The following is a 16,751-nucleotide window of genomic DNA, read 5'->3' as shown; positions in this document are numbered from 1 at the left end:
TATGGCTGAGTCCCTTCACTCTTCACCTGAAACTATCACAACGTTCTTAATCGGCTATACCCCAATACAAAATAAAAAGCTAAAAAAAAAAAAAAAAGAAAAACGAGTGATGGATGTAACTCCCACAGTTGTTGAAGAAGGCTCAGTGGTCAAGGGCAAAAAAGCCTGTGGCAAGTTTAAGCAGTGAAACACAAGAGTTGTAGAGTATTTCTGAAACTCATGTTTGTTTGCCACCAAAGCAACAAAAGCAAAAAGTCCTGGCACAAGAGGGCTTATGGGACCCCCATTTTGAAACTAATAAGATAGCATGATATGTTGACTGTCACCTTAACCCCCAAGTCTGTTAAAGAAGGTGTTGAGAGAGCAGGCCTTACTCAAGACAGGAGGCCTAACTGGTGTTTATTTAGTAATACTAAGAGATTGCTATCTCAGTCAAGTCTCTAGCCAGAGAGAGAAAATAGGTTCCAGACTATGAGAAGGTTCTCAGTTTAAGTCTTGTTTCCAAGAGAGAGGAGAAAAAGCTAGCATATTTGGTAGATTCTGTATCTGGTACCAAAAGAAACACACACACACACACACACACAAAAGCAACACATTGGTTGAAACTACTGCTAAAAATTCCTGCACCTGCCTGGAAGGCATGCTTGGGAGTCACACATTTCAGCTAGGGTACTAGGCCACGGTGAGTCAGACTCAAGGGTTATGGTGGTGGCCCCGCTGGTTCGCAAATGAGTGGCTTTTTTTGGTATAACGTTGAGGAAGAAAAAGTAAGTGAATTTCCTACTGGAGATGCAAATCTACTAAAAAAATTTTAAACTGCACAGTTTTTAAATCTAAGTATAGATCACAACTACTTTTCCAGAACCCCTAAAGGAGTCACAATTTTTTTTTTTTAATGGGAAAGAGAACACTTAAGACCTGATATTAGAAAATTAACCTGGCCAGCACACTTCAACAGGTAACAGAGGAGCATTTCGGGTAAGAACTGTTTAAAATAGTGTGAGTCAGGGTGGGCTTCGTGTATATGCAGCTTGTGTAGTCACACAAGACCTCGCACTTAGAAGGTCCCGGCACTGTTCAATCAAGATAGCGATGGTGGTCGCCATCTTGAAATTCACTGTGGTTTTTGAACGAAAAGTTCTGCATTTTCATTTTGCTCTGGACCCGGTGGCTCAGATGGTAAAATCCTCTGCTTGCAATGCTGGAGACCCGGGTTCAATCCCTGGGTCAGGAAAATCCCCTGGAGAAGGAAATGGCAACCCACTCCAGTATTCTTTCCTGGAAAATTCCATGGATGGAGGAACCTCGTAGGCTACAGTCCCTGGGGTAGCACAGAGTCGGACACGACTGAACGACTTTGCTTGTGCAGGGCTGAGGGAAACCAGCAACAGACGGCATGGCACCAGAGGACTAAAAGCAGTGTGGAACCTTAAACAAACCCGTAAGTCAGAAAGGGCAAGAGAGAGAAATATCTTGAATACAGGGAAGGCTGTTGCTGAAGTCATGTGTGAGAGGGTTACACAACACTAGTGACTGTCTTCTGTAAGAACACAGCACAGAACACACCCACAATCAACCGGCAGCCTGCAAAGAACGCTCTCTGCCCCTGCCCTCTGACCTCCAGCACGTGCCTCCCATTGGCTGAACCCTACAGGAAGTCAGAGGCTCTGGAGCCTATTGAAATCCGTATAGGTCAGCCTGCCGGGGCATAGGATATGCTGGGAGAAAGTAAGAGTTTGGAGAGGGCAGAAAATAGCCAGCTCAGGACTTCTCTCTGAAATTTTCAGGATCATGGTTAAGAGTAAATAACACGGAAATGGAAAATTCGAACAGTGAGTTTCAGTTAATGACTTTGTGTTGATTTTTTTAAAAGGATAGTCATTTGCTAGGCATCGGGAAGAGGGTCTTATGTACTTTCACAGGAAAAACGAGGTAGTCCAAGAATTTTTTAAAAAATCAGATGTTTGAAAGAACCATCGTTAAGTGAAGAGAGAAGCCTAAGATTTCAAAAGTTTTAGAAACATTCCAGGCCCCAAAGTCGAATTTGGTAGGTAACACCTCACCTTTACTTCTCTCACGCTTAAACCAATATCACAACAAAAAGGCACCTTGGACAGGCACTGGATCCCAAGAATTGCAAGGACCACTAGGGTTCAAGAGATTATTTTCACACATGAATAGCTTGTACAAAGGGAGTTCATTATGCTGATTTGTAACCATTCCCACTACTCAATTCCTCTGAACATTTTTAGACTTCAGATCACTTTCAAAAAAGTGCATATCACTGATTAATTCTCATGCCACTCAGAGTTCTTAACTATTCAGATATGGGCTAAACTAAATTTATCCTTTATAATTTCCTTGAAAAACAAAGATTTTTGCTGCAAATGTAAATAAGACTGCAGGGACACACTTCATCTCTTTTTTAAAAATTGAGGTAAGAGTCACAGAACACAGAATTAAGCATTTTAAAGAACATAATTCAGTGACACGTAATGCATTCACAGAGTTGTATTATCATGACATCTATCTAGTTCCAAACATTTTTATCACCCCAGAGGGAAACAATACACGTTAAGCAGTCACTCCCCATCCTTCCTTTGCTGTAGGGCCTTGCAACCACTTATCTGCCTTCTGTCTTTACGTTTACCTATTTTGGATATTTCATATAAATGGAATCATACAAAATGTGACCTTTTCTGTTCAGCTGCTTTCATATAGCAAAGTTTTCAAGGTGAATTCATGATGTAGCATGTGTCAATACTTCATTCTTTCTATGGCTGGGTGATATCCCCTTATGTGGGTATTAATATTTTTTAATCAGTTCATCAGTTGATGACATGTGAGTTGTTTCCAGCTTTTGGGAATTGTAAACAACGCTGTGGTGAACGTGAGTGTATATGTATTCATTTGAATCCAGGCCTCCCCCATTGCAGGTGGATTCTTTACCAGCTGAGCCACAAGGGACGTCCAAGAATATTGAAGTGGGTAGCCTAGCCCTTCTCCAGGGGATCTTCCCAACCCAGGAATTGAACCGGGGTCTCTTACACTGCAGGCGGATTCTTTACCAGCTGAACTACCAGGGAAGCCCTACTTATTTGAACACCTATTTTCAGTTCTTTTGGGTATACACATAGCAGTGGAATTGCTGGGTCATATGGTAATTCTGTTTAACTTTTTGAGGAACTGCCAAATTGTCTACACAACCTTTTAAGGGAACTCTGAAACCCTTTTAGAAGCACGCATTTTACACCCACTAGATATCATACCTAGAGTAACTAAGCCCATTCTTGCCTATAAATTAAAACATGGTCCAGAAATGTTTCTATGTGGGAGATACTCCAGTTAGCAGTTGACTTCGGTTCTTATAATTTATTTAGGTTATTGGTTTATAAAGTAATACATGTTCATTATAGAATTTAAAAAAAAACAATAGGAGGCAAGAAGAAAACATCATTTGTAACCCACTGTGAACTCTTACGGAGAAGGCAATGGCAACCCACTCCAGTACTCTTGCCTGGAAAATCCCATGGGTGGAGGAGCCAGGTAGGCTGCAGTCCGTGGGGTCGCACAGAGTCAGACACGATTGAAGTGACTTAATAGCAGCAGCAGCAGCGGTGAACTCTTAATACACACTTTTTTTTTTTTTTTACAAAAATAGCCTCAGAGTGCTTATCAATAAATCCAGCCTGAAATAGAAAATGAAATTAAGTCAAAGAAGAAAAACAACACAGTAAACCTCTGAATGGTAACAATATCATATCAGAAAGCACCCCTATCTAGTTTTTTCAGTTCAACCCGTTGCTCTAATAACCTGAAGCATGATTGTATGGTTGTGTAGGATAATTCAATTCAGTTCAGTTGCTCAGTCGTGTCCGACTCTTTGTGACCCCATGGACTGCAACACACTAGGCTTCCCTGTCCATCACCAACTCCCGGAGCTTGCTCAAACCCATGTCCATCAAGTCAGTGATGCCATCCAACCACCTCATCTTCTGTCATCCCCTTCTCCTCCTGCCTTCAATCTTTCCCAGCATCAGGGTCTTTTCCAATGAGTCAGCTCTTCGCATCAAGTGGCCAAAATATTGGAGCTTCAGCTTCAACATCAGTCCTTCCAGTGAATATTCAGGACTGATTTCCTTTAGGATGGACTGGTTGGATATCCTTGCAGTCCAAGGTACTCTTAAGAGTCTTCTCCAACACAACAATTCAAAAGTATCAGTTCTTCAGCGCTCAGCTTTCTTTACAGTCCAACTCACATCCATACGTGACTACTGGAAAAACCATAGCTTTGACTAGACGGACCTTTGTTGGCAAAGTAATGTCTCTGCTTTTTAATATGCTGTCTAGGTTGGTCATAGCTTTTCTTCCAAGGAGCAAGAATCTTAATTTCATGGCTGCAGTCACCATCTGCAGTGATTTTGGAGACCAAGAAAATAAAGTCTGTCACTGTTTCCCCATCTGTTTGCCATGAAGTGATGGGACTGGATGCCATGATTTTAGGTTTTTGAATGTCGAGTTTTAAGCCAACAATAAGTAGGATAATTACCTAGTAAATTAACTCTGACTTTGAGTTGCTGAACCTGCATATAGAAGGTGTGGTTTGGGTTTTTTTTTTTTTCTTGCTGCTGTTGTTTTTTTAATCTATTTATTGACTTAATATTTATTTTCTCCTTTGGAATTGAGTTGAGAAGCACAGAATTTTGGCAAACTGTCTCTTTCAGATGAAGTCAGAGGTCCTACCTAGGAACAGGCTTTTCTTTCTTTTTTAAAATCAACATCTAGTAAGTATAATTGATGAGTGTATGTGTGTGTATTCTATGTGTAAACATCATCACAATCAAGATAAAGATGGTTCTATCCCCTTCGCACTAAAAAATCCCTTTAGAGTTCCACTGTCCCCTCATTATAACCCCTGGAAAGTAGTTGTCTGTTCTCCATGACTCCTTCACTTGGCCTTTTTCCTAAATGTCATAGAAATGGAATCAAAACACATAGAGTCTTTTGAGACTGGCTTCTTTGACTCCACATAATGTCTTTAAGTGGAGAAGGCAATGGCACCCAACTCCAGTACTCTTGCCTGGGAAATCCTATGGATGGAGGAGCCCGGTAGGCTACAGTCCATGAGGTCGCTAAGAGTCGGACACAACTGAGCGACTTCACTTTCACTTTTCACTTTTATGCATTGGAGAAGGAAATGGCAAGCCACTCCAGTGTTCTTGCCTGGAGAATCCCAGGGACAGGGGAGCCTGGTGGGCTGCCGTCTATGGGGTCGCACAGAGTTGGACACGACTGAAGCGACTTAGCAGCAGCAGCAATGTCTTTAAGACTCATTCATATTACTACATATAATAATAATAGTTCATTCCTTTTCATTGCTCAGTTGTATTCATACTCTACTAGCAATATTTATTGCTAAATAGTATCTTAATGCTAAAGAATATGAATATACTCACTTTATTCCCCCATTGGAGGATTTTGGGGGTTGCCTTCACGGTTTGGGGATGATTAGAATAAAGCAGATATAAACATTCACGTGCAGGTTTTGGGGTGGACATAGAATTCATTTCTGTAAGGTACATACTTAAGAGTGGTATCATACCATATCACATGATGAGTATGTGTTTCACAGGCAAATTGTATTCCTGAGAATCATTTTATATTCCCAGCAATAAATGAGAGTTCCAGTTGCTCCACAGCCTTGCCATCAGTAGATACTGCCAGGCTTTTGTCGCTACTGATGTTTTTTTCATCCTAAGAGCTATATAATAAGATCTCAGTGAAAAGTGAAAGTGAAAGGTACTCACTCATGTCTGACTTTTGGCAACCCCATGGACTATACAGTCCATGGAGTTCTCCAGGCCAGAATACTGGAGTAGGCAGCCTTTCCCTTCTCCAGGGGGATCTTCCCAGCCTAGGGATCAAACCCAGGTCTCCTGTATCGCGGGCAGGTTCTTTACTAGCTGAGCCACAAGGGAAACCCAATAGTATCTCAATATGGCTTTAATTTGCATTTTCCTAATGGCTGATCATATTGACATCTTTTCACGTGCTTATTTCCTCTAAGGTAAAGTACAAAGATATTTGTCTTTTGCCTTTTTTTTGCCATCTAACAAACTACATATTTCATCAATTTATTTTACTTGTTTGTCTCTCCTATTGAAATGTAAATCCCATTAGGGTAGGGATTTTGGTCTGTGCTGTTTTTCCTTTAATTTATGATCTAAAATGCATGTGATTTACCCATCAACTGTAACAGTACTTCATGCATTGTAGTTTTCTAACTAATATTTTTTTAATAAATGAACATGTATTGAGGACTTACTATAGATCAGGGACCATTCTAAAAGCATAGTAATATTATCAGAATTTTTGGTTGTGGCCATTTAATTATTTCATCAATAATTTTACTTTTTCTTTACAAGTCTTTAATTATTCAACAAACACACTGAGTGGTTACTACCTGCCAGTTACTATGCTAGGGCTTGGAAATAAAGTGAAAGCTACCCTCAGGAGACAGGTTAATACTGTAAAATAAGAAAGGTACTGTGATAAAGATATGCACAGGAACTGGGCAAAGCACAGTGGAAGGAATATGGAATTCATATTTAAGGGGCAAGGAAAGTTTTCTAAAAGAGCTGATCACTTAAATCAAACTGAAGTGAATAAAGTGCTTACTTACACTTTTCCTGTAATAGTAATATTAAACAGAATTAATTTTAAACCTCAATTAGTTTTGTTCCCACCTACAGTAATATAAATTATCCAGAAAGCACTATATTTTAAAATGGCATTGAAACCAAACAGAAGGCATCGGTCATCATTTCCTATCAAGATAGGTACCTTTGGGGGCTTTCCTGGTGGTGCAGTGGTTAAGAATCTGCCTTGCAATGCAGGGGACACTGGTTTGATCCCTGTTCCAGGAAGATCCCATATGCTGTCGAGCAGCTCAGCCCATGTGGCATAACTACTTCATCTGTGCTCTAGAGCCCTCAAGCCACAGCTGTTGAAGCCCATGCTCCTAAAGCCCATGCTCCACAAGAGAAGTCACCACAACAGGCAGCCGAAGCACCGCGACTGGAGAGTAGCCCCAGCTCACCACAACTAGACAAAGCCGGCACACAGCAGTGAAGATCCAGAACAGCCAAAAATAGATGCATAAATAAATGATAGGTATGGAGGAGCCTGGCAGGCCACAGTCCACGCAGTAACAGAGACTCAGACATGACTTAGCAGCTAAACAACAACTTTTGTTTTAAGGATTATAAGAATTAAACTGTAACAAGATATTCTCCTCATTTTTAATTGGGTTGTTTGCTTTCCTACTATTGAGTTTTGAGAATTTTTCTAGATACAAGTCCTTTGTTGGGTATATGATTTGAAAATATTTTCCCCCACATCTATAGCTTTCCATTCTCTTGATGTCTTTCACAAAGCAAAAGGTTTTCATTTTAATAAAGTCCAATTTGTCCATTTTTTTCTTTTCTGGGTTGTGCTTTTGATATCAAGTCTAAGAAAGCTCCCTGAACCCAAGTCATGGACAGTTTCTACTCTGTTTTCTTGTGAAAGTTTTATAGTTTTACACTTTACATCTATGATCTCTTTTTCAATGAAGTGTGAGAGTGAGGTCAAGCTTCTTTTGTCTTTAGATTTTTGTGGCATGCTTTTGCATTTGGATGTTCAGTTATTCCAACATCATATGTTGAATAGGCTACCTTTTAACCATTTAATTGCATTTTTACCTTTGTCAATAATTGACATTTTCTGACTCAGTTGTTTGATATAGACTGATCCATTGGTCTCTGCCTCTATCCCTCCACCAGCACCACAGCGTCTTGATTATTCTTCCTTTATAGTAAGTTTTAAAACTGAGTAGACTGATTTCTCCCACTTGATCCTTCTTTTTCAAAATTGTGTTGGCTATTCTGCTCCCTTCCCCTTTCCAAATAAATGTAAGAACCAGCTTGTCTATATCTGCAGAAATCTTACTTTTGATTAGACTTTTGATTGGAATTGTATTAAATCTATTGATTTTTTTGGAGAAAATTTGCATGTTCAATGTTTTTTCCAATCCATGAATCCAGTATGTTTCTCCTATTATTTATGTCCTTTGATATCTTTCTTTAGTGTTTATAGTTGTCAGCATTCAGATCCTGAACAAGTTTCGTTAAATTTATATTTAAGTATTTCTCCTTTAAAATTTTTAAATGAAATATATCTTGAATTTTGATTTCTGAATTGTTTAAGCGTATAGAAATATAATCATTTTATGAATTAGCCTTATCTCTTATAGTTGTGCTAACCATTTTTTTTTAATATTTATTTTTATTTATTTATTTGTCTGCACAGGGTCTTTTGTGGCATGTGGGATCTAGTTCCCACACCAGGGATCAAACCAAGGGCCTCAGCATTGAGAGCTCAGAGTCTTAGCCACTGCACCACCAGGGGAGTCCCTTCATTTGTTAATCTAAGAGTTTTTAGTAAATTACTTGGGATTGTCTGTGTAGAAAATCATGTCATCTACAAATACACAATATTCTTTATTTTTTCTGTATCCAAAATGTGTTTATTGGGATGGTTTCCCATTCATCCTGATACAGGGTATTTTAAGTGCTGCTTCCATCTGAAGAAGCATCCTTCTGTAAACCTTGCTTTTCATCCTATAGGCTGGCAGAGGACAATAGAGCAACCAAACTATGATTTGTGTATGGCTAAAGATAGCGGTGATTTTATAGCATCCTGGGCATTTTACATCCAAGAAATACAAAATCGGGGCTCTGTACCAGGCGCTTCTTTTTGTGTTTTTTCTTCTCCACTTCTGGAGAGGATGAAGGTGATCCTTTGCGAAAGTCACGTTCTCATGGGGAGGTCGTCACTGCCGGAAAGGCCATATTTTCTTTCATATGCTTTTGTATGCCTTTTATTGCTACTTTCTTTCTCTGACTTACTGCGCTGACTAGGACTTCCTGTATTACATTGAATAGGAGTGATGAGAGGACATCTTTGCTTTGTTCCTGATATTAGGGGACAGCATTCAGTATTTCACCATTAAACGTTACATTAACTGTAGGTATTTTGTAGAAGGCCTTTATCAAATTAAGGAAATTTCCTTCTATTTCTATATCGCTGAGAGTTTTTATCATGAATGGATGCTGGATGACTTCAAATGCTTTTTCTGCATTGTTGGATATACTAGAGTCATGTTTCCTCTTTAGTTTTTTAATATGGTGAATTACACTGATTGATTTCTATATTTGGAGCCAGTCATGCATGTCTAGGATAAATCCCACTTGGTCATGGAGTAGTAGTCTTTTTATATATTGCTAGATTTGATCTTCTACTTGTTTTTTTTTGTTGTTGTTGTTGCTGTTTCAAGATTTTTGTGTACTGTTCATGAGGGATAGTGGTCTATAATTTTCTCTCCTTGTACTGTCTTTGTCTAGTTTTTTTTTGGTATCAGGGCAATGCTAGCCTCATAAAATAGGTTGGGAAGTGTTCCTTTCCCTTCCCTTCTGTTTTCTGGAAGAGATTGTATAGAAATAGTGCTATTTGTTTTTTTAAAGTTTGATAGAATTTACCAGTGAAGCCATTGGGCCTGGAAGTTTGTTTGTTTTTAAGGTTTTCACCTGTGGATTCTATTTCTTTAATACATATGTTACCTATTTCTTCTTTGAGTGAGTTTTGGAATTTTGTGGCTTTTAAGGAATTGGTCCATTTCATCTAAGTTATTGAATTTATGTGCATAGGGTTGTTTAGAGTACTTTTTTTTTTAACATCTCTGAGGTCTTTAATGACATCGGTAATTTGTGTCTTTTCTATTTTTAATTGTTATTAATAGTACTTTTTTCTGAAGAAGGAAATGGGTACTTTTATTTCATTGATCTTTTCAAAGAACCAGCTTTTGATTTTACTGATTTTCTTTATCATTTTTCAGTTTTAAGTGGCTTTTTTTCCTCTCCTTATTATTTCCTTCCTTCCACCTTCATTTGGCTTACTTTGCTTTTCTTGGTTTCTTAAGATGGATGCTTGGTCTGTTGATTTAAGACCTTTCTTCTTTTCTAATATAAGCTAATTTATAAGGCTATAAATTTCCCCTTAAGAACTGATTTAACTTCATCCCACAAAATTTTATGTGTTGTGCTTCATTTTTGTTCAAAAATATTTTATAAGATGCGTGCATCCCAATGCTCATTGCAGCATTATTTACGAAAGCCAAGGCACAGAAACACCTAGATAACCATTGACAAATTAATGAATAAAGAAGATGTGGAATACTCAGCCATAAGAAAGAATGAAATAAGGTCATTTGCAGCAACAAGGATGAACCTAGAGATTATCATAATAAGTGAACTAAGTAAGGCAGAGAAGGACAAATATCACATGGTATTGCTTATATGTGGCATCTTAACAAAAAAAGATAGACATGAACATATTTATAAAACAGAAAGAGACTCACAGACATAGAAAACAAATTTATGGCTACCAAAAGGAAAGGGAGGAGGGATGAATTAGGAGGTTGGCATTAACATACATACACTACTATACATAAAATAGGTAACCGACAAGGACCTACTCGATAGCACAGGGAACTATATTCAGTATCCTGTAAACCTATAAGGGAAAAGAATCTGACAAAGAATATAGTTGCTACCTCCCTGAGTCGCCTTCCATCAGACTGCTATTACCTCAGCGTCTCCTTCAGGAAACAGCAAACCTTCCTTTAATTTAGTGACTAAAGAGTTAATATTTGGCCCATTAGGAAGCCTACCAGACTGAGCTCCAGTGCTGTGATTGAAGACTATTCTGATTGGTCAAGGCCAGCACCTACCGGTCATTAAATATTTGAAACATTGTCTGTGCCGGTACCTTATGTTTGTACAGCATTTTTAGCTTATGAAAGATATTTACATATATTATCTTAGTTAAGTTTCATGCCAACTCCAGGCCATCAGTAGGAATTGTTATAGACATCATAAAATATTTTAATTATAAAATTAACACATATGAGTGTGGAAAATGAATTATTATTTGGGGACTCTCTGCTCTGAAAAATTATCACTTACCCAAGATCACATGGTTAGAGGAGTCAGGGTCTAAACTCCTAAAAGCTTCGAGAACAGTCATATCTTACGTGCTCAGGCTGAGGGAAGACGATTTCACTCAGCACTACATAGATATCCAAAGGCAATTCCAGGAAGAAGGCACCAAGCTTGCACTCAGGGAAAAGTGGAATGCAGTTCACAGAAAAAAGTTCCAAAGTTCTCTTTCACAGAAGAAGAGCAGGGATATTTTACTAAGGAACAGTGTGAAATGTGGCCCAAAATGTAGTAAAAGATCCTATTTCCATGATCATTTCAGGACACCCGCTCTGAAGGGGTTGGAACCAAAATTCTCCAATGCAGAGTCACAAAGAGCACCCAAGGCAAAGCCTACTTTGCTTGCTCAATTCTTGAGTGCCATTGAGGGTGGCAGGAAACTGGAATTCTGAAGCTGCTGAAGCCGAATTACATTTATTGGGTCATTTTTTCTCCGTCACACTTGGGTCCGTCTAGATCAACCCGTTGATGAGAAAACAAGTGAAGAAGTCTGAAATATTATTCACAGCTCCTCAGCGGCTGTTACCAAGTTCACAGAGGCTTATCCCAGGAGAGAATGATGCTCTAGACCACCCCAGTCCTAAAAGTTCTTTGCGTGTTTGTGTTCCATTTGCAATGGCAATGGGACCAATTTCCTCACATCATACTCCTTAGGTCATTTAACAGCAGCACTGGGCTGTTCCTTAAGATGGCACCAGGTGGCAAGATGGCGGTGCCAGTGTCCAAGAGGTCTCTGATGGCATCCTCAAGGCTGAACTGAACAAGCCTCTCACTACTGGCCAAAGATGACACCTCTGGTGAAGTCCGACTTCAACCAACCAGGACAGAAATCATTATCTTGGTCCCCTGGACACAGAATGTTATTGGTGAGAAAGGCCAGCGGATTTAGGAATTAACTGCTGTGCTTCAGAAGAGGTTTTGCTTCCCTGAGGGCCATGTAGAACTTTATGGGGGAAAGGCAGACAGGAGAGCTCCGTGAGCCATTGCCCCAGCAGAGTCTGCAGCACACACTTCTAGGAGGGCTTGCTGGAGTGTGCTATGGGTCATCATGGAGAGTGGGGCCAAGGCTGCTAGGTTGTAGTGCCTGGGAAACTGAGGACAGAGGGTTAAATCCATGAAGTTATGGATGGTCTGATGATCCACAGTGGAGACCCTGTTAACTCCTACGCAGACACCAGCTGGCGCCATATGCTGCTCAGACAGGGTGTGCTGGGCATCAAAGTGAAGATCATGCTGCCTTGAGACCCAAGTGGTAAGAGGGATCCTTAAGAACCCCTGCCCACCATTACCATCCCCACTCCAAAGAGAAGGGAGGGAAGCCATGGATGCCTGCTGTGCCCACAAGTACCTGCAGCATAACACGGTCATAACATGGTCTCTTCGGCAGCTGGATCTGGACTCTGGATGTTGCTCTATAATAAAATCTTTTTTCTTTTTTTAAAAAGTAGGGTTGGGGAATTCCCTGTCTGCCCAGTCGTTAGGACTCTACTTTCACTGCCCGGGGGCAGATTCAGTCCGTGGTGGAGGAACTAAGATCTCACAAGCTGCATGGTGTGGGGAAAAATAGAGTTGCCTCCAGGTTTCATGGAGCCTGAATCTTATGTTATACAATACAATTTGGGGCCTCTTAAAAAAAGAAAACACAATTACAAACAGAAAATTAGCTATAGAACTTTGGAAAGAACTCTACAAGTGAACGTCCAGGAGCTTTAACTTTATTAGCATCCCAGTGCTTAACAGATCTTATAAAAAGAGGGGAGATTATTCAATTAAATAGCATAGGAGTATTTTTCACCTCTGCTTAACAGTAATTTTTAAAATTTGCTAAAAGAAATGGAAACTACCCAAGGAATAGCATAGGAGATTTTATTGTTTTGTTTGTTTGTTTGTTTTATGGACCTGTGCTTCCAGGCTGGGTGTTTTGTTTTTTTTTTTCCAGTACTTTTTAAACAGTTTTATTTAGATAAAATTGACAAACTTGTATTTGAAGTATACAATCTAAGTTTTATAAAAGCATCAGTATAATCAAGATAGTGAATATATTCATCACCCTCAAAAGTTTCCTCATGTACCTCCTCCGTCCAGGCCCTCCTTCTACCCCAGCACTTATTTTTTCGTATATTTTAATCTGCTTTTGTAGTTGTTGAGGGCAGAAGGATAGATTTGGATCCTGTTGTTTTATCTTGCCCAAAAGTAGATGCCTTCAGGCTTTTTTGTTTGGTCTGTTTTATTTTATTTTTATGTTTGTGTGTGTGTGCTCAGTTGTGTCTAACTCTTTGCAACCCCTTGGACGCTAGCTCACTAGGCTCCAATGTCCATGGGATTTTCCAGGCAAGAATGCTGGAGTGGGTTGCAGTTTCCTACTCCCAGGAGATCTTTCCCACCCAGGGATCAAACCTGCATCTCCTGTGCCTCCTATATTGTCAGGTGAATTCTTTCCCACTGTACCACCTGGGAAGACTTTATTTTTATTGGAGTAAAATTGTTTCACAATGTTGAGTTAGTTTGTGATGTACGGCAGAGTGATATATGCATCATGATATATATATGCTATCCATATAGCCCTTCTCTTTTGGAACTTCTCCCCACTCCCATGCTCTGGGTCATCACAGAGCACCCAGTTGTGTTCCCTGTACTATGCAGCAGATTCCCAGTAGCTATCGGTTTGCACCCCAGTTGGCACTGCAGCGCTGTTTACAATAGCCAGGACATGGAAACAAGCTAAATGTCCAACAACAGATGAATGGATAAAGTAGATGTGGTGCAGGCTTTTTTAACACAGAGGAAAATATAAACAACCCAAATATAAAGAAGAGACACTCCTTTAGGGTAAGTATGGTTTTGAACAGAGAAACTAGAAGAGCAATAATCCACGACGAACTCCTCAATCTTAATTCAGAGCAAAAGGGGAGGAGAACACATCCAGGAAGAGGTGTATCCAGTCCATATGGGTCTTTCTTTATGAATTCACAGATGCACTTTAGGGATGTAGTCATCAAGGCAGAAATCATGTAAAAGAAGAAAAAGACATTTTCTCCCATACCTGACTTGTTATGAACCCACAGTGAAATTAATTTTGGTTTCAGTTTATGTGTCTTGGGTATGAGCCACTATTATGTGGCTGCATGTGTACGTGTGCCAGAGTGCAGTTGCTGTATGAATTCAGTAAGTGTTCAATTCTTCAGTGTTCACTGAGTACCTGTATATAGCCTGGGGATTTGCAAAGACCCTTGAATCCTTCCTTGCCCTCCGCTTAGGCTCTGGCACATTTATCATCCAAGGCTGGGCCCAAACACTTCTAGGTTCACTCAACCTAGTAATTTTTTCCTTCCAAAGTACTTGCCAACTGTACTTTTAGTTCTCAGTGAACACTGTTTCCTGAATACTTTGTCTTATGAAATGTTTTTCCAATGTATGTATGAACAAGATCATAAATCTCTTGAAGGCAAGTCTATATCTGTATTACTTCTTAGAAGCTCCGCCCACATCACAGAGCCTAACACAATTTGATATATACTTATTTTATTTTAATATCCTTATTATGTAATTAATACTTGTCCATGATGGAAATGTTCATTATGGAAATATTAGATGATGCAGACAAGCAAAAAAGATTTAAAAATTAACCATAATTCCAATATTGGAGAGTAACTACTACTGGTATTTTGTATAAGGTGTACACCAAATAAGATGTATAGAGGAGCTAAAATTTTAATGGAATACGTTGAAATATACACAGCCACAAGTAAGATGGGGTTACAGGGATGCCGTGACATTTCTCGAGAAGCCAGGAAGATGATGTGTCACTTGTGACTCAGGGCAGGTAGCATAACTGTGTCTTTAGAGACTTGGCCAAGCATGTGGTCCAGAAAATACTTCTCCCGTCACTTCTTGGAATTCTTATAGCAGGAATAAAGTCCTCCTGCGATGGTAGTCAGTGTCAGGAGACATGAGGTCCCCAAACCCGCAACATCATCTGGGAACTTGCTAGAAATGCAAATTCTCAAGGCCCATCCTAGACCTACTGAAGCAGAAACCCTGGGGGTGGGCCCAGCAGTGTGTGTTTTAACAAGCCTTCCAGGTGATTCTGACACACAATAAAATTAGAGAACCACAATCTAAGATGGGGGGGAATGTATCTTGTTCATTATTGAGTTCTCTGTCCCATAAGGTCAGAAAGAATCTGCTAAATCAAGAATACAAGCAACCCTAGAGATGCATCACTTGTTAACATTATTTTTATTATAGTATATTTCTCATCAAAATATGTAAAAGATATAATGAGTACCCGGTATATCCAGCACCAGCACCATCTATAGCAAATTAAATCTTAACAGTTGGCCACATTTCCTTCAGATATTTTTTTGGGAAGCAAAAGCATTGCAGATTCAACTGAGAGCTTTTTGCATGTCCTCTTTCCAATCTCATTCTTCTTTCTCCTTCAGAAATAACCAAGATCATGAATCATTAATCATTCTTGTACATGTTTTATGCTTTAACTGCATATTCATGTATCTGTAAACAATATATGGCACTATTTTGCAGGTTTTTAAACTATTTAAATGGTGTCACACTCTACATACCCTGCAATTAGCTTTTCTGAATTGTTTTTAAGATTTATCACTATGCAGACCCAAAGCTGTGATTCATCATTGTAATTGCTGTATAATATTCCCTTCTATGAATACCTGATGATATATGAATCTGATCTTCTATTAATGACATTTAAATGTCTCCAGTTGATTTAGTTTTTCACTCTCAAAAGTAATGCTGCCACAAACATATATATCTTCTGGTGCAATCAAATTGTGTTTCTCTAAGGTACAGACCAGAGAGTCGATTTTGTGGGATGTAGGAATCAGAGCATTTCCGATCTTAATAGATAAAATCAAATTGCTCCCCAAAGTGGTTGTACCAATTTCAATACTCTTTTCCAACATTTGATATTGTTGAAAGTTTTAGATTTTTGCCAATCTGATGAGTATGAAATAATATTTCATTTTTATTATAAATTTCTCACTACCTTAATTTCTAGTGAGGTTCAGCGCCTTTTCATATTCTCATAAGCCATTTGGATTTGAGAGCTGTACAATTAACACATATTTACATGAAAGATATAAATCCCTAACATCATCTGTACTTTTTTAAAAAATCAATTTTTGGCTGCACTGGGTCATAGTTGCTTCTTGCAGGCTTTCTCTAGTTGTGGCAAGCAGGGGCTATTCTTTGTTGCAGTGCGCGGGCTTCTCTTTGCAGTGAGTTCTCCTATTGCAGACGACGAGCTCTAGGGCCCACGGTCTTCAGTAGTTGCAGCACATGAGCTCAGTAATTGTGGCACTTGGGCTCAGTTGCCCGGTGGCATGTAGGATCTTCCCAGACTAGGGATTAAACCCACGTCCCCTACCTTGGCAGACAGATTCTTAACCACAAGGGAAGTCCTCATCTATACTTCTGAAAGAGTAGACTAGCTTGAAAGGGAAGAGAAAGTGGAAAATCCCTGCCAGACAGGAGAAGATGGAGTGAGAAGGTAGAGGTATCATTTGCTACCCTTAAGGTCCTTTCCAGGGCTGGTTCTGGCTAATTGTCACATCAGCTGTATTTCCTTCCCCCTAGAGCTGGAGTCCCTAGGAGAGGCTGAGGGAAAGTGGAGTTGCA

At 39.5% G+C, this 16,751-nt stretch overlaps 2 pseudogenes; one reads left to right on the top strand and one right to left on the bottom strand.

Annotated features, from left to right (window-relative positions):
• On the bottom strand, positions 8,587–9,590 carry LOC106503469 (annotated as a pseudogene).
• On the top strand, positions 9,860–12,455 carry LOC102176374 (annotated as a pseudogene).

This window comes from Capra hircus, chromosome 23 (assembly GCF_001704415.2).
Source record: "Capra hircus breed San Clemente chromosome 23, ASM170441v1, whole genome shotgun sequence".
Lineage (NCBI taxonomy): Eukaryota > Metazoa > Chordata > Mammalia > Artiodactyla > Bovidae > Capra > Capra hircus.
Note: the sequence above shows the minus strand (reverse complement) of the source record. Positions and strands in the feature narration are given on the sequence as shown.